This window comes from Rhinatrema bivittatum, chromosome 6 (assembly GCF_901001135.1).
Source record: "Rhinatrema bivittatum chromosome 6, aRhiBiv1.1, whole genome shotgun sequence".
Lineage (NCBI taxonomy): Eukaryota > Metazoa > Chordata > Amphibia > Gymnophiona > Rhinatrematidae > Rhinatrema > Rhinatrema bivittatum.
Genome location: NC_042620.1, coordinates 243,292,778 through 243,320,337, shown reverse-complemented (window position 1 = coordinate 243,320,337; position 27,560 = coordinate 243,292,778). Strand labels below are relative to the sequence as shown.

The 27,560-nt window shown below is 47.9% G+C and overlaps 1 long non-coding RNA gene across 2 annotated transcripts in view; it reads left to right on the top strand.

Annotated features, from left to right (window-relative positions):
* The window catches only part of LOC115094049, a 158,687-nt gene that overhangs the window by 46,671 nt on the left and 84,456 nt on the right, over window positions 1-27,560 (top strand). For both annotated transcript variants that reach the window (XR_003857487.1, XR_003857486.1), the window contains exon 3: window positions 16,802-16,916. This is a non-coding gene — a long non-coding RNA (uncharacterized LOC115094049). The remainder of the gene's footprint in view (window positions 1-16,801; window positions 16,917-27,560) is intronic.

The window sequence follows — 27,560 nt, the reverse complement described above, 5'->3', positions numbered from 1 at the left end:
ATTGATGAAATGACCCTGGCATCGATGGAAGTGCCCTGGGCGATGGTGACATCGACCCGAATATAGATGGCAGCGACAAGACAAGGGTGTGCGTTGATGGCATCCATTTGGGCAGTGATAGCACCGATGGAACCCAAGAAAAAATCAGTGCCATGGATGAAAAACATGGACAGCACTGATAAAAACTATGGAAGGAGGATGGCATCAAGGTACCGCGGGGGGAGGGGTACCGATGGCATCTAGAATCCGGGGCGGTGTGAAGGGGGTACCGATGGTAGCAATGGGGCATTGATTGCGTGAGGGTACCGAGGAAATCAAAGGACCTGAATCTACAGGGGCCCTGGCGGCAACGGAAACCATGGAAGTCCCTGTCCCACTAGCGCTATTAACCAAGCAGAGTGTCAAAGAGGGACACTTGCAGGCTATATATAGCTAACTGAAAAAATAGGGAAAGGGAAGGCCGCAGTCGGTTGGCAGCCAGAAGGGTGACAGGAACTGACTGAAAAAAATAGGGCATAGTACTCACCGAACGTCGAATATACGCACGCGGAGGGAGACCTGTGCAGGGAAAAGTGTTTTTGAAGTAAAAGTTAAAATCTTTCCGTGTGGAAAAAATGTTAAGATTTCTCAAAGAGCTCCTAACCGCTGTGCTTACTGGCAGAGCGGAAAAAAGAAGACTGAAGGGAGACCCCTGTGGCTGAGAATATCATGGCATGCTGGGCATGCTCAGTGTGCCAGCCAAAAGTTTATAGAAACTTTTGACAGAAGTTTTCCGTACCAGGGCTCCATCTGATGATGTCACCCAAATGTGAGGACTATCATCCTGCTTGTCCTGGGATAATACTTTAAAAAAAAAAAAGAAAGAAAGAAAGAAAAAAGAAATTGGCAAAATTGCAAGGCTCTGTTTGGTATCCATTTATTCCCAGAATTAACCTTATGGAATGACAAAGCATTTAAATTAAGAAATGCTTTCTACAGGACACTGATTTACACTAGGGATGTGAATCGTTTTTCAACGATTAAAATTATCGTCCGATAATGTTTATATCGTCTTAAATCGTTATAGAACACGATACAATAGAAATTCTAACGATTTATCGTTAAAAATCGTTAAATCGTGTTAGTGCGCACTAACGGGAGTTAGTGCGCACTAACTCCCCGTTAGTGCGCACTAACTCGATTTAGTGCGCACTAACTGAAAATGATACAAATAAACACTTTCCAGGTCACTGAAGGTCAGTTAGGAATGAATATGTGTTCCTATTGGCTGGCTGCCCTCTTATCTATTGATGTTACCAAGGTTACCACTGAGGTGATGGTTGGGGGGATGGGAAATGGAACTGGAAACTAACGAACACCCTCAGAAAATGAAACAAAGTGTTCACACTTCCCAGGTCAGTAAAGGTCACTTAGGAATGAATATGTATGTATGTATTCCTATTGGCTGGCTGTGCTCTTATCTATTGATGTTACCAAGGCTAACACTGAGGTAATGGTTGGGGGGATGTGAAATGGAAACAGTTGGAAGCTTGACAAAAAAAGTAATGTAATGATCAGCACTTACGTGACTAGAACTTGTTTGTTTATTATTTTTGTTAGCAGGCACCTGAAATGCTAGTGCATGTTGAATTTGCCAATCACTGTGCATTTTAGAAAGGTGGTCCTGGCTGGAACTGTACACAGTTCAAATATATGTAATTGATTGTTGGTAAGTGTATTTTTTAAGTAGCCACACTGGCACAAGTATGTTTACTTTTCCTCCTACTTAACTCACTAGCTCAGCTTTGTAAGAAGGGCTTCTCTGCTTGTGTGTTGTTTTTGTTTGGTGTGAGGAGAGCAGAAACATCAGATCTTTATTCAATCTACTACAGTCATCTCTTACAGTGCCCTATCCCTATTAATACCAGGAGTGTTGTGATCTTCCTGCACACAGTGCCCTAACCCTGATACCAGTCTGAGACAGCTCCCTCCCTGCATTACTAGTGAGAGGCTGGCTTCACAGACAGGGGGGAGCTGCCTGACCCTCACTCCTGACTTCCCCCATGTCCCAGCTAGTGAATGGTGTGTGGGTGAGGGGTGGGGGGGGGGGAGGATGGTGAAGTCTGAGACAGCTCCCTCCCTGCATTACTAGTGAGAGGCTGGCTTCACAGACAGGGGGGAGCTGCCTGACCCTCACTCCTGACTTCCCCCATGTCCCAGCTAGTGAATGGTGTGTGGGTGAGGGGGGGGGAGGATGGTGAAGTCTGAGACAGCTCCCTCCCTGCATTACTAGTGAGAGGCTGGCTTCACAGACAGGGGGGAGCTGCCTGACCCTCACTCCTGACTTCCCCCATGTCCCAGCTAGTGAATGGTGTGTGGGTGAGGGGGGGGGGAGGAGGATGGTGAAGTCTGAGACAGCTCCCTCCCTGCATTACTAGGGAGAGGCTGGCTTCACAGACAGGGGGGAGCTGCCTGACCCTCACTCCTGACTTCCCCCATGTCCCAGCTAGTGAATGGTGTGTGGGTGAGGGGGGGGGGGGAGGATGGTGAAGTCTGAGACAGCTCCCTCCCTGCATTACTAGTGAGAGGCTGGCTTCACAGACAGGGGGGAGCTGCCTGACCCTCACTCCTGACTTCCCCCATGTCCCAGCTAGTGAATGGCGTGTGGGTGAGGGGGGGGGGGAGGATGGTGAAGTCTGAGACAGCTCCCTCCCTGCATTACTAGTGAGAGGCTGGCTTCACAGACAGGGGGGAGCTGCCTGACCCTCACTCCTGACTTCCCCCATGTCCCAGCTAGTGAATGGTGTGTGGGTGAGGGGGGGGGGAGGATGGTGAAGTCTGAGACAGCTCCCTCCCTGCATTACTAGTGAGAGGCTGGCTTCACAGACAGGGGGGAGCTGCCTGACCCTCACTCCTGACTTCCCCCATGTCCCAGCTAGTGAATGGTGTGTGGGTGAGGGGGGGGGGAGGATGGTGAAGTCTGAGACAGCTCCCTCCCTGCATTACTAGTGAGAGGCTGGCTTCACAGACAGGGGGGAGCTGCCTGACCCTCACTCCTGACTTCCCCCATATCCCAGCTAGTGAATGGTGTGTGGGTGAGGGGGGGGGGAGGATGGTGAAGTCTGAGACAGCTCCCTCCCTGCATTACTAGTGAGAGGCTGGCTTCACAGACAGGGGGGAGCTGCCTGACCCTCACTCCTGACTTCCCCCATGTCCCAGCTAGTGAATGGTGTGTGGGTGAGGGGGGGGAGGAGGATGGTGAAGTCTGAGACAGCTCCCTCCCTGCATTACTTGTGAGAGGCTGGCTTCACAGACAGGGGGGAGCTGCCTGACCCTCACTCCTGACTTCCCCCATGTCCCAGCTAGTGAATGGTGTGTGGGTGGGGGGGGGGGAGGATGGTGAAGTCTGAGACAGCTCCCTCCCTGCATTACTAGTGAGAGGCTGGCTTCACAGACAGGGGGGAGCTGCCTGACCCTCACTCCTGACTTCCCCCCATGTCCCAGCTAGTGAATGGTGTGTGGGTGAGGGGGGGGGGGGGGGGATGGTGAAGTCTGAGACAGCTCCCTCCCTGCATTACTAGTGAGAGGCTGGCTTCACAGACAGGGGGGAGCTGCCTGACCCTCACTCCTGACTTCCCCCATGTCCCAGCTAGTGAATGGTGTGTGGGTGGGGGGGGGGAGGAGGATGGTGAAGTCTGAGACAGCTCCCTCCCTGCATTACTTGTGAGAGGCTGGCTTCACAGACAGGGGGGAGCTGCCTGACCCTCACTCCTGACTTCCCCCATGTCCCAGCTAGTGAATGGTGTGTGGGTGGGGGGGGGGGGGGAGGATGGTGAAGTCTGAGACAGCTCCCTCCCTGCATTACTAGTGAGAGGCTGGCTTCACAGACAGGGGGGAGCTGCCTGACCCTCACTCCTGACTTCCCCCATGTCCCAGCTAGTGAATGGTGTGTGGGTGAGGGGGGGGGGGAGGATGGTGAAGTCTGAGACAGCTCCCTCCCTGCATTACTAGTGAGAGGCTGGCTTCACAGACAGGGGGGAGCTGCCTGACCCTCACTCCTGACTTCCCCCATGTCCCAGCTAGTGAATGGTGTGTGGGTGAGGGGGGGGGGAGGAGGATGGTGAAGTCTGAGACAGCTCCCTCCCTGCATTACTAGTGAGAGGCTGGCTTCACAGACAGGGGGGAGCTGCCTGACCCTCACTCCTGACTTCCCCCATGTCCCAGCTAGTGAATGGTGTGTGGGTGAGGGGGGGGGGGGAGGATGGTGAAGTCTGAGACAGCTCCCTCCCTGCATTACTAGTGAGAGGCTGGCTTCACAGACAGGGGGGAGCTGCCTGACCCTCACTCCTGACTTCCCCCATGTCCCAGCTAGTGAATGGTGTGTGGGTGAGGGGGGGGGGGGAGGATGGTGAAGTCTGAGACAGCTCCCTCCCTGCATTACTAGTGAGAGGCTGGCTTCACAGACAGGGGGGAGCTGCCTGACCCTCACTCCTGACTTCCCCCATGTCCCAGCTAGTGAATGGTGTGTGGGTGAGGGGGGGGGAGGAGGATGGTGAAGTCTGAGACAGCTCCCTCCCTGCATTACTAGTGAGAGGCTGGCTTCACAGACAGGGGGGAGCTGCCTGACCCTCACTCCTGACTTCCCCCATGTCCCAGCTAGTGAATGGTGTCTGGGGGGGGGGGGGGGAGGATGGTGAAGTCTGAGACAGCTCCCTCCCTGCATTACTAGTGAGAGGCTGGCTTCACAGACAGGGGGGAGCTGCCTGACCCTCACTCCTGACTTCCCCCATGTCCCAGCTAGTGAATGGTGTGTGGGTGAGGGGGGGGGGGGAGGATGGTGAAGTCTGAGACAGCTCCCTCCCTGCATTACTAGTGAGAGGCTGGCTTCACAGACAGGGGGGAGCTGCCTGACCCTCACTCCTGACTTCCCCCATGTCCCAGCTAGTGAATGGTGTGTGGGTAAGGGGGGGGGGGGGGGATGGTGAAGTCTGAGACAGCTCCCTCCCTGCATTACTAGTGAGAGGCTGGCTTCACAGACAGGGGGGAGCTGCCTGACCCTCACTCCTGACTTCCCCCATGTCCCAGCTAGTGAATGGTGTGTGGGTGGGGGGGGGGGGAGGATGGTGAAGTCTGAGACAGCTCCCTCCCTGCATTACTAGTGAGAGGCTGGCTTCACTGACAGGGGGGAGCTGCCTGACCCTCACTCCTGACTTCCCCCATATCCCAGCTAGTGAATGGTGTGTGGGTGAGGGGGGGGGGGGAGGATGGTGAAGTCTGAGACAGCTCCCTCCCTGCATTACTAGTGAGAGGCTGGCTTCACAGACAGGGGGGAGCTGCCTGACCCTCACTCCTGACTTCCCCCATATCCCAGCTAGTGAATGGTGTGTGGGTGAGGGGGGGGGGAGGATGGTGAAGTCTGAGACAGCTCCCTCCCTGCATTACTAGTGAGAGGCTGGCTTCACAGACAGGGGGGAGCTACCTAACCCTCACTCCTGACTTCCCCCATGTCCCAGCTAGTGAATGGTGTGTGGGTGAGGGGGGGGGGGGGGAGGATGGTGAAGTCTGAGACAGCTCCCTCCCTGCATTACTAGTGAGAGGCTGGCTTCACAGACAGGGGGGAGCTGCCTGACCCTCACTCAAGCAGAGAAGCCCTTCTTACAAAGCTGAGCTAGTGAGTTAAGTAGGAGGAAAAGTAAACATACTTGTGCCAGTGTGGCTACTTAAAAAATACACTTACCAACAATCAATTACATATATTTGAACTGTGTACAGTTCCAGCCAGGACCACCTTTCTAAAATGCACAGTGATTGGCAAATTCAACATGCACGTGTCTGCTAACAAAAATAATAAACAAAGAAGTTCTAGTCACGTGAGTGCTGATCATCACATGTCAAGCTTCCAACTGTTTCCATTTCACATCCCCCCAACCATTACCTCAGTGGTAACCTTGGTAACATCAATAGATAAGAGCACAGCCAGCCAATAGGAATACATATTCATTCCTAAGTGACCTTTACTGACCTGGGAAGTGTGAACACTTTGTTTCATTTTCTGTTGGTGTTCATGAGTTTCCAGTTCCATTTCCCATCCCCCCAACCATCACCTCAGTGGTAACCTTGGTAACATCAATAGATAAGAGGGCTGCCAGCCAATAGGAACACATATTCATTCCTAACTGACCTTCAGTGACCTGGAAAGTGTCTATTTGTATCATTTTGAGTTAGTGCGCACTAACTCGAGTTAGTGCGCACTAACGGGGAGTTAGTGCGCACTAATCGGAAAAAACAATTTTTAACGATTTTTCAACGAAATAATCGTGCCGAACACGATTTTCTTCTCCTGCCACACGATTTCTATCGTTAAGACGATATGGAAAACGATTCACATCTCTAATTTACACTAGTCTCATTGGGTTCAATGCAGAATTATGAAAGCATAACTTAGCAGTAGCGATGGCGCCAGAACACAATTTCCTGCATTGAGCAGCTCCTGTTTTCAGTGGCCTGATGGCTTCACACTCCTCCTTCCTCCCTTTACTCCTTTCACTCTGTCTCTCTTCCCTTATTTCTCCTATGTCCCTAGTGCGCCTCCATTAATTGCCAGCAGGATGGGTTCTGATATCATACTGAAGACTGTCATTTATCTCCTTCTGTGATCTTAATAGTCTAATCTACAATCATGATCTAACATTCCCAACTAACAGTAAATATCTATGAAAATGTGAATATCTTGAATGAGTTTGAAAACCAGAAACCTCAGATCAGAGAACTGAGCCCCCTCCTTCTCACCTCTGCTTTCCAGTTTGCCACAGATCAACATAGGCAGATAGAGACAGGATAAAAAAAAATTGAAGCAGCTAGCAACAGATGGCACCTTCAGAGTCACCTCCCCCACACTTCCAAAGTCACACACACAAACAGCCACATACCCCCATGCATACACACCCACCCCAACTCTCCATATATCTGCATTCACCTGCCACTTACACCCCTTCCTCCCTACACACCCACGTCTACCCAAACTATCCATACACTCCTAAATCCACTCACGCAGATCCCACACACTATAACTATGCTCCTTGTGGCAGCCTGTGATCCAGATGGGAGCTGGAACCTGGAGTATTCCCTGGGTTTCAGCTCCTCCGTGAGGCTAGTGGCACGTTTGCAAAATGAGTCCTCCTCCTCGGTCCGATAACGAAACTTCTAAGCTGCCTGTTTCAGTGCACAACTTCTCAAAATAAAAATGAAAACCCCACAAATCACTTCATTCCGCTCCCAGTGCTATTGTAGGGTTCCCCTCTCCCTCACTGCAATAGCAAAATTCCTAAGTAGTCTTGCTCGCTGCCTGTGGCAGAGCAGTGTTTCTTAGGTCAAAACTTTGCTGGATTCTAGGATCTCCTCTGAAGTGTCCATAATGGTGATCTTATCTTCTAGCTTTGTAATCTCCTCCACTTCCGTGGGCTTCGCCATTAATCCCCCTTGGTCTGTAGCTTCCTGGGCTTGTCGTAGCTGGCATGCTAATTGCCATAACTAGGAATTTTAGATTTTCAGTCACCCTGAGATTGTCGTGAATTGGGAGAGCAAGAAACACACACACACACACACACACACACACACACACACGCTTGTTTGCTTTTGCTGCCCTATACAAAACAATTACTGTGCTAGCCCCCTCCTCATTCTGTTTTTTGTTTTTTTTTTAAACATTTAATTTAGGGGAGCCCAGGAGAGAGAGCGTGAAGGGGCACCAACTCCTACCTTCTGGAAATAAAATCTCCACGGAACATCAGGTATTGCTCAAAGACTCTGTTGCAAGTTTTGACCCTCCCCCCTCCCGGTCGAGTGAGGGCGGAGTTTGACGCTGCAGGAGGAGTTCGTCTGCATATAAGATCCCACGCAGACGGTTAAAACTTTGGGAGCCCAGGAGAGAGAGCGTGAAGGGGCACCAACTCCTACCTTCTGGAAATAAAATCTCCACGGAACATCAGGTATTGCTCAAAGACTCTGTTGCAAGTTTTGACTCTCCCCCCTCCCGGTCGAGTGAGGGCGGAGTTTGACGCTGCAGGAGGAGTTCGTCTGCATATAAGATCCCACGCAGACGGTTAAAACTTTGGGAGCCCAGGAGAGAGAGCGTGAAGGGGCACCAACTCCTACCTTCTGGAAATAAAATCTCCACGGAACATCAGGTATTGCTCAAAGACTCTGTTGCAAGTTTTGACCCTCCCCCCTCCCGGTCGAGTGAGGGCGGAGTTTGACGCTGCAGGAGGAGTTCGTCTGCATATAAGATCCCACGCAGACGGTTAAAACTTTGGGAGCCCAGGAGAGAGAGCGTGAAGGGGCACCAACTCCTACCTTCTGGAAATAAAATCTCCACGGAACATCAGGTATTGCTCAAAGACTCTATTGCAAGTTTTGACTCTCCCCCCTCCCGGTCGAGTGAGGGCAGAGTTTGACGCTGCAGGAGGAGTTCGTCTGCATATAAGATCCCACGCAGACGGTTAAAACTTTGGGAGCCCAGGAGAGAGAGCGTGAAGGGGCACCAACTCCTACCTTCTGGAAATAAAATCTCCACGGAACATCAGGTATTGCTCAAAGACTCTGTTGCAAGTTTTGACCCTCCCCCTCCCGGTCGAGTGAGGGCGGAGTTTGACGCTGCAGGAGGAGTTCGTCTGCATATAAGATCCCACGCAGACGGTTAAAACTTTGGGAGCCCAGGAGAGAGAGCGTGAAGGGGCACCAACTCCTACCTTCTGGAAATAAAATCTCCACGGAACATCAGGTATTGCTCAAAGACTCTGTTGCAAGTTTTGACCCTCCCCCCTCCCGGTCGAGTGAGGGCGGAGTTTGATGCTGCAGGAGGAGTTCGTCTGCATATAAGATCCCACGCAGACGGTTAAAACTTTGGGAGCCCAGGAGAGAGAGCGTGAAGGGGCACCAACTCCTACCTTCTGGAAATAAAATCTCCACGGAACATCAGGTATTGCTCAAAGACTCTGTTGCAAGTTTTGACCCTCCCCCCTCCCGGTCGAGTGAGGGCAGAGTTTGACGCTGCAGGAGGAGTTCGTCTGCATATAAGATCCCACGCAGACGGTTAAAACTTTGGGAGCCCAGGAGAGAGAGCGTGAAGGGGCACCAACTCCTACCTTCTGGAAATAAAATCTCCACGGAACATCAGGTATTGCTCAAAGACTCTGTTACAAGTTTTGACCCTCCCCCCTCCCGGTCGAGTGAGGGCAGAGTTTGACGCTGCAGGAGGAGTTTGTCTGCATATAAGATCCCACGCAGACGGTTAAAACTTTGGGAGCCCAGGAGAGAGAGCGTGAAGGGGCACCAACTCCTACCTTCTGGAAATAAAATCTCCACGGAACATCAGGTATTGCTCAAAGACTCTGTTGCAAGTTTTGACCCTCCCCCCTCCCGGTCGAGTGAGGGCGGAGTTTGACGCTGCAGGAGGAGTTCGTCTGCATATAAGATCCCACGCAGACGGTTAAAACTTTGGGAGCCCAGGAGAGAGAGCGTGAAGGGGCACCAACTCCTACCTTCTGGAAATAAAATCTCCACGGAACATCAGGTATTGCTCAAAGACTCTGTTGCAAGTTTTGACCCTCCCCCCCTCCCGGTCGAGTGAGGGCGGAGTTTGATGCTGCAGGAGGAGTTCGTCTGCATATAAGATCCCACGCAGACGGTTAAAACTTTGGGAGCCCAGGAGAGAGAGCGTGAAGGGGCACCAACTCCTACCTTCTGGAAATAAAATCTCCACGGAACATCAGGTATTGCTCAAAGACTCTGTTGCAAGTTTTGACCCTCCCCCCTCCCGGTCGAGTGAGGGCAGAGTTTGACGCTGCAGGAGGAGTTCGTCTGCATATAAGATCCCACGCAGACGGTTAAAACTTTGGGAGCCCAGGAGAGAGAGCGTGAAGGGGCACCAACTCCTACCTTCTGGAAATAAAATCTCCACGGAACATCAGGTATTGCTCAAAGACTCTGTTACAAGTTTTGACCCTCCCCCCTCCCGGTCGAGTGAGGGCGGAGTTTGACGCTGCAGGAGGAGTTCGTCTGCATATAAGATCCCACGCAGACGGTTAAAACTTTGGGAGCCCAGGAGAGAGAGCGTGAAGGGGCACCAACTCCTACCTTCTGGAAATAAAATCTCCACGGAACATCAGGTATTGCTCAAAGACTCTGTTGCAAGTTTTGACCCTCCCCCCTCCCGGTCGAGTGAGGGCGGAGTTTGACGCTGCAGGAGGAGTTTGTCTGCATATAAGATCCCACGCAGACGGTTAAAACTTTGGGAGCCCAGGAGAGAGAGCGTGAAGGGGCACCAACTCCTACCTTCTGGAAATAAAATCTCCACGGAACATCAGGTATTGCTCAAAGACTCTGTTGCAAGTTTTGACTCTCCCCCCTCCCGGTCGAGTGAGGGCGGAGTTTGACGCTGCAGGAGGAGTTCGTCTGCATATAAGGTCCCACGCAGACGGTTAAAACTTTGGGAGCCCAGGAGAGAGAGCGTGAAGGGGCACCAACTCCTACCTTCTGGAAATAAAATCTCCACGGAACATCAGGTATTGCTCAAAGACTCTGTTGCAAGTTTTGACCCTCCCCCCTCCCGGTCGAGTGAGGGTGGAGTTTGACGCTGCAGGAGGAGTTCGTCTGCATATAAGATCCCACGCAGACGGTTAAAACTTTGGGAGCCCAGGAGAGAGAGCGTGAAGGGGCACCAACTCCTACCTTCTGGAAATAAAATCTCCACGGAACATCAGGTATTGCTCAAAGACTCTGTTGCAAGTTTTGACCCTCCCCCCTCCCGGTCAAGTGAGGGCGGAGTTTGACGCTGCAGGAGGAGTTCGTCTGCATATAAGATCCCACGCAGATGGTTAAAACTTTGGGAGCCCAGGAGAGAGAGCGTGAAGGGGCACCAACTCCTACCTTCTGGAAATAAAATCTCCACGGAACATCAGGTATTGCTCAAAGACTCTGTTGCAAGTTTTGACCCTCCCCCCTCCCGGTCGAGTGAGGGCAGAGTTTGACGCTGCAGGAGGAGTTCGTCTGCATATAAGATCCCACGCAGACGGTTAAAACTTTGGGAGCCCAGGAGAGAGAGCGTGAAGGGGCACCAACTCCTACCTTCTGGAAATAAAATCTCCACGGAACATCAGGTATTGCTCAAAGACTCTGTTACAAGTTTTGACCCTCCCCCCTCCCGGTCGAGTGAGGGCGGAGTTTGACGCTGCAGGAGGAGTTCGTCTGCATATAAGATCCCACGCAGACGGTTAAAACTTTGGGAGCCCAGGAGAGAGAGCGTGAAGGGGCACCAACTCCTACCTTCTGGAAATAAAATCTCCACGGAACATCAGGTATTGCTCAAAGACTCTGTTGCAAGTTTTGACCCTCCCCCCTCCCGGTCGAGTGAGGGCGGAGTTTGACGCTGCAGGAGGAGTTTGTCTGCATATAAGATCCCACGCAGACGGTTAAAACTTTGGGAGCCCAGGAGAGAGAGCGTGAAGGGGCACCAACTCCTACCTTCTGGAAATAAAATCTCCACGGAACATCAGGTATTGCTCAAAGACTCTGTTGCAAGTTTTGACTCTCCCCCCCTCCCGGTCGAGTGAGGGCGGAGTTTGACGCTGCAGGAGGAGTTCGTCTGCATATAAGGTCCCACGCAGACGGTTAAAACTTTGGGAGCCCAGGAGAGAGAGCGTGAAGGGGCACCAACTCCTACCTTCTGGAAATAAAATCTCCACGGAACATCAGGTATTGCTCAAAGACTCTGTTGCAAGTTTTGACCCTCCCCCCTCCCGGTCGAGTGAGGGTGGAGTTTGACGCTGCAGGAGGAGTTCGTCTGCATATAAGATCCCACGCAGACGGTTAAAACTTTGGGAGCCCAGGAGAGAGAGCGTGAAGGGGCACCAACTCCTACCTTCTGGAAATAAAATCTCCACGGAACATCAGGTATTGCTCAAAGACTCTGTTGCAAGTTTTGACCCTCCCCCCTCCCGGTCAAGTGAGGGCGGAGTTTGACGCTGCAGGAGGAGTTCGTCTGCATATAAGATCCCACGCAGATGGTTAAAACTTTGGGAGCCCAGGAGAGAGAGCGTGAAGGGGCACCAACTCCTACCTTCTGGAAATAAAATCTCCACGGAACATCAGGTATTGCTCAAAGACTCTGTTGCAAGTTTTGACCCTCCCCCCTCCCGGTCGAGTGAGGGCGGAGTTTGACGCTGCAGGAGGAGTTCGTCTGCATATAAGATCCCACGCAGACGGCGTGGGATCTTATATGCAGGCGGGAAGGCGCCCCCTCCTTTGAAGAGAAAAGAGTTGTCAAGCCCGCTGAGCGCTCAAACTCCATATTATGAAGGTTTTGCAGGAACAGTGAGTAGAAGCTACAATTTTTGTTTTAGGGACATTATTCTGAAAATTTATGTGATATGCCGCATACAAAGCGGAAGGGGAGGGTACGACCGGAAACCTCGATACCAGTGGTGCCTTCACCAGTACAAACAGTATTGACTAACTTCTACCCACCTGTAGATTTAGTAACCCCGGAGTATCCCGCTATAGAGGTGGTGAGAGAGCAAACCCCACCCCTATTGGGAGAAGTGAGCTTAAGTCCCGGGGCACCAACTACCCCACCTCCCCCGAACAGCAGTATGACGGCTGAGGTTCTTGGCTTAGCTGATATACGGATTCCGTTAACACAGCTGAGTCTGATTGAGGCGGACCCCAGAAGTACAATTCTGCAGAAACAAGATCAGAGAAGGGAAGATGGAATTCCATCCCCCAGAGAGGTGAGAGGATCTGGAGAAATTCTGGAAAGTTCCAGAATCTCAATATCATCAATTGGGTCGGTACCAAGCCCTCCACTGAGGAACAGCTCAGGCCAGACACTAAGTGAACTCTTTCAGTCTCCAACGCCTGTGGCCCTACCTGGAAACTCTAAAACTGTAACTGTGGAAACACTCTGGATTGCTATGAACACTTTGCAAAATAACATCATGAAATTAAATAGCAGTATTAAGGAGATGCAAAATGTGTTGATAAACTTAAATCCCATAGTAGTAAACTGTGGGACGGTGTTAAATAAAGTGCAAGGGGATATATCCTCAATAGAAAAAGTCCAGGCATCTATTATTAAAGGTGAAACAGCTTTAAATAAAAAAGTGGAAGCCCTGGAAAATCAGGTTAGATATGTAAACTTAAGATGTGTGAATTTTCCTAAGTGTAGGATGGTATCCCCTAAAGAACAATTAAAAAATTATTTTTTGGAAATCTTAGCGTGGCAACCAGATCAGTTACCATTAATAACAAATGCGTATTTTATTAATGAAAAAAGGAATAGTTCTCAGGAACAAGTGGATAGATCCTTGAATATTACAGAGCTTATTGAGACATCGTATTCTACCCAGGTAGAGATGAGAGGAACTCTCTTAGTTAAATTTGGAAACTCTAGTGATAGAGATAAGGTACTGAAAGCCTTTATTTTGAAAAGGTCCTCCCTCTACCTGGGACAGAAAATCTGGATATACCCAGATGTCTCGAAGGAGACACAGGAAAGAAGGAAAAAGTTTATTTCCTTAGCAAATAAGGCTAGGACATATGGAATACAGATTATGATTAGGTTTCCATGTAAGTGTGTCATGCAGGTTGCTGGAGCCAGATATGTATATTATGATCCATTAGACTTAGAAAATACCTGGAGGAGCGAAGGAATCAGAGTGAGGGAAGTAAAACCGAAACCTAAGTACTAGTTGGTAATAAGGTAATATCTACAATTTCCTGTAATTAGCGGAGTATCAGTTTTAAAATATTAATGATTTGCTCAGTGCTCCCCTTTTTGTTTAGTAACTGGTTACAAGATAGTCTATTATGTTTGTTTAATTAAACTATTTTTGATTTATATTGTGATATCTTGTATATCTAAAGAATATTCAAAAGATTTTGAATAATGTAAATTGAATGATACTTATTGTAAGTTGAAAAATTCATAAATAAAAAAAAAAAAAAAATTTAATTTGGTTTTCTATTTCTAATCAGGGCTAGTGCAAGGATCTTACAGCTTTGTGCCCAGCCTTCCTCCCCACCACAGCCCTCTATACACACAAATTAAAATTATGCATTCATAATAAAAGACTTTACATGAAAAAGGACACTCAGAGTAAAGTAAAAGTATTGCAACAGTGTATATATTATATTTACATGCATTGCTGCAGTGTCAACCAGAAAACCCTGCATAAAAGCTAAAAAGACACTTGGAACACATATAGGACTGTTTTAAGGGATGCTAGGTGTGGGCTTGGTCATCAGAAAGCCATGAGCAGGACTGATCCCCTGCCAACACGGGGCCTCCTTTAGTTGGACTGCTGGGCAGGATGCGATCCCCCAGCAGCCGTGGTGCCTCCTCTATTCGTCTCCAGGTGGGACACGATCCCCTGGTGGCCACAGGGCCTCCTCCATTTCGGCTGCAGGGCGAGATGGGATCCACCGGCTGCCACAGGCCTCTTCTCTCCTTTGATTGCGGTGTGATGAGCTCCACCACGGCCCCGCTAGTCTTATTGAGCCTGGGGGCTTGGGGAAGGGGACAAGCTGTGCATGGCAGCACATGAGCGCAGCTTAGGGAACATTGCCGCCGGCCATGCGCCTTCTTCAGTTCGGCCGCCCGGCGGGATGGGAAATAAAGCCCCACCCCCTCCCTCAGTACACCACTGCCTGGAGTTTCCTGCTGCTGGTCCGGAGACCTGGCAATTCTTTTAGAATTCCAGAGTCTCCAGGCCAGATTCGGAGAGTTCCCAAGTGTGCTTATTGCCCCCAATCAATGAAACCTGCTGAGTTATTCTCCAGTTCCCTGGCTGCTCCTCCCCCTGCTTAAGTCAATGGATTCTTCCCCGCATTAAGCATCCTGGGAACTGAAGTTTTCCAGTTTCTCTTCAACCTGGGCTTTCTAATCCTTATCCTAGCTCTGCTCAAGTCTGTCTGTGCTAGCAGAGAGCAAGTAGGGACTGATTCCCTCTCTCTCCGCTTATCACACTCTCCCACAAACACACACATACAGCTCACATACATGCTTCCCCCTTCTCTCCCCATATACCTGTCAGCCACATACTCATCCACATCCCCATAAGCACGATATGCACCCATTACGCGCACACACCCCATCTCACACCCACACATTCCTTCACCCCATACCCAAACACACATTTACCTCCCCATGCAAACTCACAACCCAAACACTTCTACAGGCACAAACCCACACTCCTGTTACTCCCAAATCTGATACTTACCATATCGATACAGGTGTCCCACAAGGCTCAGCACTCTCGGCAGCACTATTCAATATTTATATGATCCTACTGTGCAAATCACTTGTGGATTTAAGGATTATATTCTTCCTGTATACTGATGACATACAGTTTTACATTCCTTTCTCCAAATCAGAAGAAAATACAGAATCGACAGTCTCAACCTATATGAAAGCAATACAGCAAGAATAATCGCAACTTAAACTAACATTGAATCCCAAAAAGAATGAAATCATCTGGTTAAGTAGAAACTCTCCGATAGCTAAACCACTGGCTCTAGACCTAGGTAATGTTGGGAAACCCGGCTGCGGGCAGCCACGACCGGGCCTCCCCCCCCCCCTCGCTTACCCATGGAAGCGGGAGCTCTCTGCCGGCTCCTCCACGCTGGTCTGTCCTGCGGCGAGGCCTCCTGGTGGTGTTCTCTCCCCATGAGGGAGACGCCGCTGAACTCTGTTGGGGACTCTGCCCCTAGGCACGTGCATGCGTGGCAGGCCGAGATTTAAAGGGGCCGCGGCGGTAAACCTCGGCCCTGCCCCCAACTCGAAGTCATCCACTTCAGACCTTCTTGCTTTGCCTTAGCAACAGGTTATACTCTTAGAGTAGCTAGTTGTTGTCTCTGAGTTCCTGCTCCTGTGTTCCTGTCTCCGTGTTCCTGATCCAGTTCCTGCTCCGCTCCTGCCTCCGTGTTCCAGTTCCTGCTCCGCTCCTGCTCCCGTGTTCTACTCCGCTCCTGCTTTGGCTTGACTCCCTGGTTCTTGACTTCGGCTTGGCTCTGGTATTCTTTGTTCGCTGCCCGCCCTGCCTGCCCTGACTTCCGGCCTGCTTCCTCGTTTCTCACCGCTGCTGCCTGCCACGACCTCTGGACTGTCTCTATTTACTCTGCTTTTCTGCTAGCCTTGACTCGGACCTCCTACCTGATTCCTCTTCGCCAGCAGACCTCCGCCTAAGTCCTGCCAGCCCTGGCACCCAAGGGCTCAACCTGTGGGGAATGAGGGTTGGTATAGGTGAAGGTCCTGTCAGGTCTCCTGGTCCTGTTCCACCTCCCAGCTACGAGTTCCGCTGCAGGCCTTCCTTCAGCGGATCTTCCAGCGCTCTAGCCAGCTCAAGGGTCCACATTCGCAACAGGTAATTTCCAAATTACTCCCTCAAATCAAGTTTTGGATTTAGGTATCCAGCTAGATGAGAACCTTACTATGAAAAAACACATAGGTAAATTAGTTACGACTGGTTACGCCAAGTATGCGCATATTACATTGGTTATAACCTTTATTAACTTTTGAAGAGTTCTGATCTGTATTGCAAACTCTAATTTTCTCAAACCTAGTCTACTGTAACTCCTTATTTCTTGGTCTTCCCACATGCCTCCTAAAACCATTACAAATACCTCAATATGCCTCAGCAAGGCTCTTGTTAGGATCCAGGAAATATGATCATGTTATACCCTTGCTGATTTCACTACACTGGCTGCCAGTACAATCTCGAATCTATTTCAAAGAATTAACGCTAATATTCAAAATCATTCATTCTAGTAACACCGGAATGATAGATGTGACATTACAATCATACACACCACAGAGAACACTAAGATCCCGAAATAAAGGACTACTGGCTGTTCCAACAATTCGAAGCACACACATGACACAGGTAAGAGATCATGTGCTTTCCATTGTGGGCCCAAAACTTTGGAATTCTCTACTTGAAATGCTAAGTTTGATACCAGATAGAAAGAGATTTCAATGTAAACTAAAAACATGGCTCTTCAAAAATGCATACAACATAACTTAAAACATCAGAATGTAGAGATCTACAATAACAAGAAGGACAAGATGTACTAGTTGATGCACAAGAAACAAATTAACGAGAGTCTGTAAGAGCCTAAATTCAACATACAGAATAACTTGTGAAATTTATTTTATTTTATTTTTGTACTTCACGTCTTATGACCTTGATCTGAAATTAATATGTATTTGAACAATTCAAATGTTAGTTGTTAATGCCTGTTTTTCAATACTTCCTATGTATCCGTCGTTATTCACTGATTTATAACTATGAATGTCATTATTGTAAACTGTTGTGATCTTTACTTGGAACAATGGTATATAAAATGTCTAAATAAATGCCTAAATATACATCCACACCCACCCAACTCCCCATATACCCCAATTCACCTGCTGCACACACCTACATACTTCCACTCACTTATCTTCCTGCTCCCTCACACTGACACATTTTCACATACACACACTCCACATATTTCTTCACACTCACCACACACTAACCCATAATCCACACACTCTTACACTCACACTTTCAGATAAACCTACATCCACAACTCCCATTTGTTTCATTGTATTTTTGGCCCAGCAGTTTCTCCCTTTCCTTTGAGGCTCCATCTCAGACGGAACTTGGCCTCTAATTGGCAACCGTGCCTTGAGCCTTCATTCACAACTATATGTGATATTTCCCCTATTTTATTTTCCCTACAACAGTGATGGCTTTTGGTCAGGAGCCACAGCCCATGATTCCCTCTAGAACATGGTATGCATGCACCCTAGTTCCAGCCACTAAGTGTCACCATCAAGCAATGATTTGGGGGTGACTAGGATTCTCTCCACAAACCTCTCCCTTCCCTCTAGAACTGCGACTATTGCATTCACAAAATACCTAGTCCAAGTCAAACCGTGGAGCAAAAGCCAGGCCTGGGAATAGAAACCAATTCGTCTGCACTGCTGTGCACAGCACTTACTGCTGAGCAACTTGGCTATCCCACCACTTCTGCAGTCTAAAATATTTATTTACAAAACGCAGTAGGATTGAATTTGATGTTTCATTATGGATGTTCTTTATTGTCATCATTCATGTGGTGCTTGAAAGGGCAGCTTCTGACATTTAGTTCTTACAAAAACGCTTAAAGGTTCTGGCTGGTTAAATAAAGTTTTATCACAGATGCCATTTGCAAGTTTGTTCTCTACCTCAGAGAAAGGTCAAAGGAAGCTTTTCTCCTGGATGGTGTCATGGAGCCTGGGTTATTGCACACAGCTTCCATAATGCCTAACGAACTTGGACTGGAGCAGGGCTATTTAAACCCAGTTTAGGATTACATATTTTTGTTTCTGCTTTGGGAGCCATGAATTATTTAAAAAGCCTAGCATAATCCACATGTTTTGCAGAATTAGCTTTATAAAATTTTCAAAAGCATCATCTTCCATGTTTCTTGCCAGTCGACCATAGTGTTTGGCTCAGGAGGTCATTCTCAATTCTGCGGTCCTTTGAGCACATTACGTTTCTGCCAGGCACAAAGCAGATTTTATGATCTTTCAACAAAAGATTTTTTTTTTCTAGAGAAGCAATTCTTTAGATATGTATCTTGTCAGAATCTTGGAAGAGCGGCAGCTTTTTCTTCTGTACAGATGAGGGCAGAGCACCATCTCCTGGTGATATTTATAAATCTCATCCTTTCATATCAAACATCTCCACTGTTGTACTGTACTTGATCCATAAAAAGATTGGTTACAATATATTCAATCATTTTCTTTAAAACATGAAGCTTTAAAGTTCTGCTTTTGGTATATGTCTAGATGCATTTTTTTCCCTAAGGTTTTTCTTGCCATTTTGTCAGTGAAATAGGTGTCACAAAGGGACACAATTTATCCAAAATTCAACAGCAGCACTGTCTGATGTTAACTTCAGTGTTGTTGGTCTTGACATAGCTTTTAGAACTTACGTAAGAAGACATCAGCTATGGCATGTGACTAAGACCCCCTGCCCCACCCGCTAATACTGCCAAGGTGTAATATATGGATGTGAGGAAATAAGTCAATGGTAAAATGATATTTTAGTTTTTTTTCCTTCTGAAATATCTTACTCTCTTTAGAGTTTTTGTGAACACAGTTAGGGCCTGATTCAGAGGGACGGTATCTTTCAAACCGCTGCGCAGGCGCTCTTTGGCGCTTGCATCGGTGCGCATCCAGACATGCGGCCATTTTATAACTTGCGCGCACATTACGAAATTTGCCTGGCTGTGTGCATGTGTGCCTAATTTAACGTGGGTGTGTGCCTAGGTGCGCAAATTCCAATTCCCCACATAAATCAGGGTATTTTATAATGGGCGCGTATCCATGCTATTGCCAGTTTCACCAGTTCGTTCACCAGTTTGCCCGGTTAAGAGCTAAGTCCACGAAACCCCCCCCCCAGATTTGATGACCTGAACTCTCCCTAGGTACCCCTTTAAACCCTGCAGAAATGGCGAATTTCTTTTATTTTTTTAAGTTACACCTCTCCCACAGCAGAAGTAAAGTTAGGCAGCAGTAGACCTGGGCACAGGTCCAGGCGTGTACACACACACATTTCTTATCCACGCCCCCAAAATGCCCAAGCTCCATCTAGACCACACCCACACCATGACCCTTTTTGAAATCAAGTGAGTTGTGAGCGAAGCGGGAGATATGCACACATCTGGGTGGCTTTTAAAGTTCGGTCACTGCATGTAAACCCGACTTGTGCACACATCCTCTGATTTATTCATGCACTAGGCTTTTTAAGTTAACCTTTAAGGCTTTAGTATTTATTTATTTTAAACCTATGTCCCTTGCTTAATCAGTAGTACATTCAAACGGGTCTATCCAGTAAAGTGCGGCCGCGTTTACCCCGCTCCTAACCCATGAGGTACAATCCACAATTCAGCAATATAACAATCAGTGAACAGCAAAACATTCAAAACATTCAGAACATAGCATAACAAAAACAGATGAAACAATAATCATTAATGGGCCGATACAATAAAATCCGCAGGAGAGCCGGTGCTCCGAGGCGAGTGCCCGCTCTCCTGACGCGCACCCAGACCACTCTCCTGGGCGCACAATTTAGTATTCAAATGAGGGCCCGCCTTATTGGCAGAAGCGGCGGCTGTCAGCGGGTTTGACAGCCGATGCTTAATTTTACTGGCATCAGTTGTCGAACCTGCTGACAGCCACAGGTTCGGAAAATGGACGCCGGCAAAATTGAGCGTCCGTCTTCCAACCCACGAGCGGCAGGCTGATTTTTTTCTTTTTTTTATTTTTGGGGCCTCCAACTTAATATCGCTATGATATTAAGTCAGAGGGTATACAGAAAAGCAGTTTTTTCTGCTTTTCTGTACACTTTCCCGGTGCCAGCTGAAATTAACTCCTGCCTTTGGACATACAAATACAAAAAAAAATTAACTCCTTTGGCAGGAGTTAATTTCTGAGAGTAACGTGCGTCTTGGCTGCACATTTTACTTTCTGGATCACACAGGAATAACTAATAGGCTCATCAACATGCATTTGCATATTGCGGGTGCTATTAGTTTGGGGGGGGTTGGCCGCCCATTTTCCACATGCTATTACCCCTAACTGTATACGGGGTAAAAATAGCGCGTCGAAAATGCGCGGCCAAACGGGGGCTAACAGTGTGCCTGGTCGAGCGCACCATACTGCATCAGCCCATATATAAATTAAATAGCCAAATAAACCTAAGAAGAACTTAGAGATATTTGGACATACAAACACAAAAAAAAATTATAGTACTTGCAAATATACTAGAAATATAATAAAAACTAGACTAGTTTTTATTGATTTTTATTTTTCCTGGGAATTTATAAGGGTTTATTATGACAAGAACAAAAACAGAAGAAAAATCAGTTGAAAAAAATGACATTTTTCCAAGTAAATATCGGAGTTTATTTTGATGGATAGAAGCCAAGACCATAAAAATATTAAGCAGATTCTCTCACCCACCTACTCAGCAGTATCCCCATCTCTACCCCCATCTCTTGCCTAGCATTCCCTCTCTCCTCCCACCCTCACCCTGCTGAGAATCCTCCCTTTCCTCCATTCTGCAACAGCCTTCATTCTTATTGGTGTTGGGTCCAGGCTTTCCGTCTCTCCTTCAGCACCATACTTACTCCTACACTCTGCAGCAATGCACTTCTGCTTTTATTCAGAGCCAGGAAGTGATTCTGGTGAACAGGCCCTTCTTGAAATGCATTTTAGGCACCAGAGAACAGGCACTTTGGCTGCTTGGGGGGTGAGGAGGCAAAACGTGAAACACAGCATGGGCAGCACTGGAGGGTGAGCACTTTCACTGCTGGGGGGGTGGACTTGAAACACAGAATGCGCTTTGGCCGACACTGGCTTCCAGCGGTGGCTAGAGGACTTGAAATGCTGCAGCTCTGAAGCAGCTTTTTAAACCATCCTAAAATTAGGGAGGTCCATTTTCAAAAGCCATTTAGACAGATAACTGAAAAGTTATTCATTTAAATAGCAAATGTGGCATATTCAGCCACTTATCCATCTAATTTATAGCTGGATAAGTAGTTATCCAGCTATAATTTAGCCAAATTAAAAAAGGAGCGTTTTGGGGGTGTTCCAGGGAGGTTCTCAGATATCCAGCTAGATTAACCAGGTAACTTTAGATCTGTTTCTGAGGAAGTCTAAAGTTATCTGGCCTTCTGTGGCTGGATAACACACTAGTTAACTGGATATCTTTAAAAAATATCTGACTTAGTAGCACTGTCATGATCCTACAAAATAAGGGTAAGACTAGAGGGCGGCCAATCCTCTCCCTCCTGTCCCCCCCCAAAACATGATAATAAAGTCTTTCCAGGCTGTAGTCTCCTACCTGTTATGATCCTGCCCGCGGAGCTACTCCTCGCAAGGAGGCCTCTCACCTCCTGTGCTGCCTTCTCCAACGCGGCTTGGAGCTGCAGTCAGCTTGTCCTCTTCACCGCGGCAGAAGCCGCGGACTTTGGAGTGCCTCCCCAGCACGGCGCGCCTGCCGCCATGTCTCTACGTGGCTGGGGCCACCACTGACGTCAGCATCATCTTCTCAGCCAGAGGCCGCAGTCCCCGGGCTTTCCTGGCAGCCGGAGCCGCCTTCGTTCCCTCCTGCAGGAGCCGCTGCAGACGTCGGGGCCTGCTCCTTAGCCCAGCCCTGCTTCTCCGTCAGCGACGTCTGTGCAGGGCCGCTGACCATGGTCCTGCACAGCTTCCTGTTTCCTGCTCTAGGCACATGGCCTCGCCTCCTTACCAGATTTAAAGGGCCCACGGCCTGATATGCCCTGGGCCCCACCTAAGAACTGTTTCCTGTCTCATCCCTATATAAGGGCTTCTCCTGCATTTCAGCCTTGCCTTGCATTGGAGTTACTTGCTCCTGGAAGTCTCGTCTTCCAGTGCTCCATGAGGTCTTCATTGGCGCTCCATGTCTCGTCTGCTTCCTGTGTTTGTGGCTTCCTGATGTTCCATCTCTTCATGTCTTGAGGTTCCTAGTCCAGGCCTCCTGATGTTTTACTCCCTGATGTTCCAGGCTTCCTGATGTTTCACTTCCTGATGTTCCGAGGTTCCGCTCCTCCTTCACTCGTTCTGAGTCCTCTTGACGCTCCAGCTCCTCTGGTTCTCCAGATGACTCCTTTTTGGGGTAAATCTGTCTCGTCGGTTCCTGTTCTCGTCATTGGAGTTTTCGTCTCAGCTGGATTCCCTTCCTGCACTTGTCCCACTCTCCGCGCGGTCTGTGACCAGCCTTTCCAGGTTGTATAGGGCACGCAGTGGGACAGGGTGGTCCGTGACCAGTCCCGCGGGTGGACTATGTAGGGCGCCCTGAGAGACAGTGCCAATGTCCGAACCTTCCCAGCTTCTCGTCTCATCCAAGAGTCTTCCAAGTTTTTCGTCTCATCAAGAGTCTTCCAAGATCCTCATCCACTTCCAGAGTCTTCTTGTTTCATCTTGAGTCTTCTGTGTCACAAGGCCTCCATAATCCCTCATCCTCAGTCCGGCCTGCTGCTTCTTGGCGATACCTAGCAGCAGGTCTAAAAGGGCTGGGAACGGTCGGAGGACTGTTCAAATACCAACATTTATTTATTTATTTATTTTATTTATTTATTTATTATTTTTATATACCGACATTCGATCTCAATTGAGATATCACACCAGTTTACATTCAGGTACCGTAGGTATTTCTCTATCCCCAGAGGGCTTACAATCTAAGTTTTTGTACCTGAGTGTTGTTGGCTTCCAGAAGCATGCAGGTCTGGCAGAGGGTCAGACTTAGTCTTCGCCCATGCTGGGACATGCCTTGCCAACCCTCGGTGCTGTCTTGGATTCGTCTGGGGTCGTGCTGAGGTCCAAGGGCACACATTCCCCTCAAGTTGGGATCACTCTCCTAGCGGTCTCCAACATAACACTACCCCCACCCCGCCTCCCCAAACATTTTTAAAACTTGAAAAAGTGCATCCCGGTCCCTGGTCATGATTTTTAAACACTCCAGTTGCCTCCCCGCCTTCTCCCCACCCACACACAATGAAGAATCTCTCTACCGAGCATGTGCAGGAATTCTCGTGTGGGTTGTGCCTCATGAGTCTCCTCAATCTATACCAGAACTAATCTAGCTATGCAGTCAACTCTCCAGAGAGGTGGCTAGGTATCCCATGGCTAATTCATCCTCCTGTCTATGGAGAACATCATTTACAGTAAGCAAACTTGCTTTATCCATCCATAAGCAGGCTGAATTAGCCATTACATGTGGAAAGTCACAGGTTGAGGGCTGCAGCAGAAGTTTACTTAGTAAGCAACCTGGCCCTCGCTGTAGAGAGTGGATTACAGCAAGACCAGATTTTGCAAAACTGCTTGCTCAAATTTACTATCAGTCTTTGAGAGATTATCAAGACAGTTGTGGGACATAAAGGCTTGAATGGAAAATAAATTGCAGCATTTGCAGATATTTTCAAAATGTACTTCTTGAAGATGCACAACAGAAGCAGCCATGGCTCTCACTTAATGAGCTTTCACAGAGTCTGTGATTTGCAGTCCTACTGAAGTGTTGCAGTTGTGAATGCACTCAGCCAGTCAGACAAAGTATGCTTGGCAAATGCTACCCCTAGTTTGTTGGGATTGTATGAGATGAACAGTTGGGAGGTTTTATGATGTGGCTTGAGTTTGTTTCTTTTAATATGCTAAGGCCTTTTTGCAGTTCAAAGTATGCAGAGCTTTTTTGCCTTGATGTGAATGGGCCGTAGGAAAAAATGTAGGCAGTACGATAGACTGATATTTATTTGATTTTAAAGTATTTGTTTCCTGTGCCCTCCAAAGTTCAGAGTGAGGTACAATAAAATGATATGGAAAACTGAGATAAGCTTTGAGAGAAACTGAGTGAGTAAAGAAAAGCAAACTGTTGTGGAAGAATTGAATGTATGTAGGATAGAGGATGAGAGCTTGGAGTTCACTGACTCTCCTAGTTGAAGTCACTGCAACGAGGAATACCACCTTCCATGTCAAGTGCTTTAGATAAGCTGACTCCAGTTACTCAAAAGTGGCTCCTTAGTTGGGGAAGGACAACATTCAGTTCTCACGGGACAGGTGGCTTTTGTACTGGTGCTTTGACAGGCCAGAGACCTTTCACGAAATGAGATATCAGCAGATGGTAGAGATTGGTTTGCTGACAACCTGAGTATGATAAACCACTATAGCACTAAAGTGCACTCATATGGAAGAGGTGGCAAGGTTTGAGTCAAAAAGATGGAACAAGTATTTCAGCAGATGAAAATGTGTCCAAAGCATTTTGCTGACACCATTTGGAGTACCTGTGCAATTTGAAGGCATAATTTCTTCTAGTGGAAGGTTTTCTAGATGAGACCAGCATGTCCACAATCTCTTTAGGTAAGTGAAGATCCTCAACCACTAAGCGCTCAATATCCAAGCTATGAGGTTGAGGGCTGAAAGACCAGGATGGTACAGTGTCCCAAACTTCCTGAGTCAACAGTGCAGGGTATGTTCTCAGATGTATGGGAGGTCTGCTGGAAAGTTGTATCAGATATGCATATCAGATCTGTCTGGGCCTTACCGGAGCAATGAAAATTAGAGGAGAATGATCCTGAGGAACCTTCTGCATTGTTCTGATGATAAACAGTAATAGTGGAAAAGGGTACATGAGGCTTTGTCACCAATCGAAGGAAAACATCTTGAACTAACCTGTGATTGCTTGGTAGAATTGAGCAAAATTGATTTAGTTTTGTGTTGTGCTGTGATGCGAACAAGTCCACTGATGGTAGACCACATAAGCTGAAAAATTCGTCAGCCACTGATTGCTGTAAAGACCACTCATGTGGTTGAATCATTCTGCTGAGCCAATCTGCCAGCGTATTAGAGCAGTTCAATTTCTTTCTGCCCAATTCCATATTTTTAAGGTTTCCTGGAAGGGAGGCCATGATCCTGTTCCTCCCTGCTTATTGATGTAAAACGCTGCAACCTGGTTGTTGCTTTGAATCAGAATGCTGGTCCCTTGAAGATGATGCGTATCTGATTACTCTCAACTCTTGGAGATTGATTTGATTGAGGTTCTCTGGAAGAATCTGGATGACTTGCATTCAAAAGATTCCGGGGTGCACTCCCCACCTTTTGGTGGAGGCACCTATTGCTAGAACCATTTGATAGGGGAGCAGGTGAAGAAGGGCTCCTTCCTTGAGAACCCATGGGTGTAGCCACCAGTGTAACTCCTGTTTCACAGATGTTGTGATTTACACTTGAGAAGATAGCGGTTGAGTTAGTTGATCCCACTGGGTATGTAGACCCCATTGGAGGTGGCAGATGTGAAAACAGGTCAGTGGATCCACATGGATGGCCACTACTAGGACTACTAGGAGCCATCTGGTGGATCAGTGTGGAGAAAACTGAAGGTTGCAGGTGAATGACATCATGGTTTTTGTTTAGTCAGGAGGTAGGAATGCTCTTTCCTGTATTGAGTTTATGCAAGCCCCGATTAATGAGAGTGTTTAAATGGGCTCCATGCTCATTTTCTCAATCAGAATACTTAAGTGTTGTAGAAGGACTATGGTCAAGCTCAAAGAACAGAGCACTTCAGCCCTTGGGTTCACTGTGATTAGCTAATTATCCAGGTATAGGAAGACCTGTATTCCCTGGTGATGGAGATGAGCTGTCACTAATGCAAGACATTTTGTAAAGATCCTCAGAGCTGAAGAGAGGCCAAATAGGAGTACTCTGTACTAGTAGTGAGAAGTGTCCACCTAGAAGTGGAGGTAGCACTAGTGCAAAAGGTGGAAGGGTATGTGATCTTATACATCTTTTAGATCCAAAGCACAAATCCACTCATCCTGTATTCAAGACAGGATCATGCTGAGGGAGCTCATTTTGAACTTCTCTCAGAGTATATGCTTATTCAGGCATCTCAAGTAAAAAATGGGTTGCAATACCCCTGTTTTGGGGGATAAGGAAGTATCAAGAATAAAATCCCTGTACATGCTGAAATGCTGGGATTGCTCTATCAACTATGAGTGATAGAGCAATCCCAGCATTTCAGCATGTACAGGGATTTTATTCTTGATACTTCCTTATCCCCCAAAACAGCAATTGGACTTCTAGTCAAAGCTGCGGTAAGTGAGATGAATTTGGATAGAGAGTCAAACAACCTGGGATGGATGGAGGCCAGGAAAATACAACTAGTACCCAGACTGCACAATTTGGAAGCCCCAGAGGTCCTTGGTGATTTAACGCCAATCCTCCCTGAAACATTGGATTCTTCCCCCTACGGAGAGAATCAGAAACGGATTGTTTGGAGGGACCAAAAACTAGGCCCCAGCTCCGGCTTGGGCCTGTTGTGTATTTTGTTGCTGACAGCATTTTCTTTGTTGAGGCCTGGCTGGAAGTGGCTTTTGATGCCTCCTGTGGAAATATGGTTGTTTGTATGGGTAGAAGTGGTGTTGCACCATGGATAGCTGTTCAGGAGCCTTCGAGAGCGACTGTACTGCCATATTCTGGACCATAATCTGAGTGACTGTCTCTCAGAGCTTTTTGGCAAAAAGACTGTCCCCTAAGCAAAGGAGGTCTGCCAGTTTTTCATGGACGTCCTTCCTGATGCTACTTGTTCTCCACAGTGCTTATCCCACGCCCCTTTGAAGTCCTTCACAGTTCTGGTCTTCACTACTTCCTTCAGTTGACCCCATCTGCAGGCCATCTTACACCATGAACCAGCAGCAAATACTCACTCTTCACCTAAGAACATAAGAACATGCCATACTGGGTCAGACCAAGGGTCCATCAAGCCCAACATCTTGTCTCCAACAGTGGCCAATCCAGGCCATAAGAACCTGGTAAGTTCCCAAAAACTAAGTCTATCCCATGTTACTGTGGCTATTTTCTATTACCTAACGACTGTAGAAAGCACTGGCCTCTTTCAAAGTATTATAGATAGTGGTGCTTCCAGCATGGGTGACTGAGTTTAGCTGTATACTGGAGCAAAAAGTGCACCTTCTTCACTCTGTGT